The following is a 3,164-nucleotide window of genomic DNA, read 5'->3' on the forward strand; positions in this document are numbered from 1 at the left end:
TGTGTGTGACAATATGTGGACTATCCCTAATTATGCATATATATATATATGGACTAGATCAAGTTATGCCTATATATGATCAAATTATGCCTATATATGTGTGGACTAGCTCAAAATGCACTGTAGTGGTTTTTATCTGTAGGGATCAGAAAAGAAATAGATTGACAGCAGAATGGATGGGAAAGATTTCCGAGAGCTACACTCGAAAAAAGGCAGACTACCGAGAGCAACTCTCGGAAATATGGTCGTCTGGGACACTACTGTTGTGCCACAACTTTTCCGAGAGAAGCTCTCGTAAAAGAAGGAGAGCATTGCCGAGCCTAGCTCTTGGCAAAGCTATATAAACTGTCAGCTCCCATGAAGGATTGCCGAGAGCCACTCTCGGCAAGCATATCGTCATTTTTTTTACTGATAAATGTGACCAGTGAGACCACATGTCAGTTAGAAAGAACGCACACAAAAAAAAGGATGTTGCATGTGCTTTGCCGAGAGCCACACTCGGGAAAGTAGACAGTAACTGACGGAGCCGTCTATTGCGGACGAGCATGCCACGTGGCTACTCTTTGTCGTGAGCGGCTCTCGACGTCTGGAGGGTTTGCCGTGCGGTGCCTCTTTGCCGTGAGGCAGTGACGGCAAAGAGTGTAGTTTGCCGTGAAGGTGGGTTTGCCGAGAGTGACACTTGGCAAAGCTTACTTTGCTGAGTATCCGTGTTTTAGCATTCGGAGAAGAGCATTACACCCTGCGTACGTGAAAATTCCAATAGTGTGTGGAACAGAAAGTTAGACTGACCTTGTAAAGGATGAAGCCGAATATGCATGCGTACTCGTGTCGAACACTTGATTTCTATACAGCTCAGGTGCAACGTATAGTAACCTAAATTACAGAAGAATATATTTAAGTTTGTTAGCCAAAGATTATTATCTGTACATTTCTTATTTTGATGTTAGTAAGAGTGGGCTTTACTGAAACTGTCAACAAGGGGTTCATCAGTTTCACCTTCTCGGATGCAATCTTGGACAACCTCATGAGGCAGAATCACCCGACATTCATTAGGATTCCATCATCACCAAAAACATATTTATGGCAGATTACCCAGATTAAAATAGTAAAATAGCCAGATATGCAAGTATTTATGATTCCCGGAGAACGCAACAAGAGAACGGAGAAGACCAAGTCGCTCCATTTCCTCTTCTTGCTTTGGCTTTAGGTCAAGTGGATGATGGGGTATCGCTTGTCACATAAGCCATGCACCTGAACACCCAGATGTTCAAATTCTTGGGAGCATCTACAAATATTGTTTCCTCCAACAATTATACTTCAGTTGTACAGTATCAGTTAAAAAACTGATACTGAAAGAATCATAGTATCGTTAGCGGTGGCCATAAAATTCGTAATACTTTGTAGTGAACTGCTTCTCCGCACTCAGTGGCACTCGCGAGGCACAAGCAAGCAGGCCGCCCCTCACCCATCCGTCCATCACACAAACAGAGCACACGCAACATGCGTGCGTACACGCGGAGCAACAGCACCACACAAGATACGCACGCGGCACAGAGGCATCATTCAGAGCACGTGCGCGGAGCCGCCGCTCCATGGATGCACCGCTGTCGCTGCCGCTGTTACATGGAGAGGAGCAGCTGAGAGTGGCACAAACATGGTGGGTCAGCGAGAGCGTGTGGCACCACTCGGGCGAGAAGGCGAGATATATTCTCGCGTGATCGTCGGCGTCATTAGCTAAGTAGGATTAGGATGCCCCTGCATCGGATGCGTCACTAGCTTGGTCGAGCTAGGCCGCCGCTCACCAGTGCGCCTCTCGCCCCGTACCCCGGCCATGCTGGCCAAGCATGTCGCCGTACCCCGGCCATGCTGGCCAAGCATGTCGCCGCGATGCGCTAGCTCGCGTGGGCCCTGCTGTCCGAACCCCACCCACCGCGTATGCCGCCGCCGGTCCCTGGTCGAGCATTCTGTCGGGCACAGCTGCCATGCGCCTGCGCGGGTGATGCACAGAGCCACGACCTCGTCCCGCCCGCTGCCAGCCGCGTCGCGCAAGGCACGCCTATGCCCCGGCCCCGCTGCTGCGGCCCCCACATCGCGCCGCCTGGAGCTCGCCGCCGTCGCCTGCAATCGTCGCCAACAATTAGTCGCCGCCGTCGCAGGTCAGACGTCGTCGCTGCTCGGCACGGGCCACGCCGTTGTGGGACGAGAGCAACAGCCGGTGCACGCTGGGTTCCTCAACGACAGGCTCCTCGCGCGTCCCGGCGGCGGCGGCTCGCTTGTATTTCCATGCGGCTTGCATCTTCTTGGGAATTTATCTCTTTTGGATTTTGGATGGACGTTTCGTACGGGAATTGATTAGATAAGAGGTGAGCGCTAATGAAGGGAGAGAGGTTAACGGATTGCATGCGTTGCGTGATTGTAGGAGTTGCCGATGCGGGATGTGGGGAAGGTGGAGTAGGGTCAGTCATTGGAAATTACAAAGTTCACACCATAAAATTATTAGATCAATGATGGTTGTTAGATTGAAATTTATGAACAAATCATGTGGTGTTGATTGGGTTGTGGGGTGTTGTGGGACTAATGACGGGGTGCACATAAGAAAATTCTTGTTTGATTGTTTAATAGTAGTGGAGATGGAGATGAAGATACGTCCATGTCACTAGAGCCTCTCTTTAGGGACGATTACTTTGACGGTCATTTGCACGAAACATTTGAGCTCTTTTCAGGCATTCGGGTTGATTTCGCTTCGGTGGCTCATCCCGCGATGAACGGGCAAGTTGAAAGGGCCAATGGAATGATTCTGAAAGGGTTAAAACCTCCACTGACGAGAGACTTGAAAATAGCACATGGTACCTGGGTGAATGAACTTCCTTCTGTGCTATGGGGCCTGCGAACCACTCCTAATTCCTCTACTGAATTCACAACATTCTTTATGGTGTATGGAGCTTAAGCAGTTATGTCGAGTGATATCCTTCATGATTCACCCCGAGTGGTAGCTTGCACGAAAGCGGAAACTGAACAAGTGTGTCAAGATGACTTGATCTTCTAGAGGAAGCCCGAAGATCACCTTAGCCCGTTTTGCTGTCTATGAGCTAAACATGTCTCGCTATCATAGCGTACAGATGCGGGGCTGCTTGTTCAATGTTGGTGACCTAGTGAATAAGCAC

This window comes from Triticum aestivum, unplaced genomic scaffold, assembly GCF_018294505.1.
Source record: "Triticum aestivum cultivar Chinese Spring unplaced genomic scaffold, IWGSC CS RefSeq v2.1 scaffold124330, whole genome shotgun sequence".
NCBI classification, from domain to species: Eukaryota; Viridiplantae; Streptophyta; class Magnoliopsida; order Poales; family Poaceae; genus Triticum; species Triticum aestivum.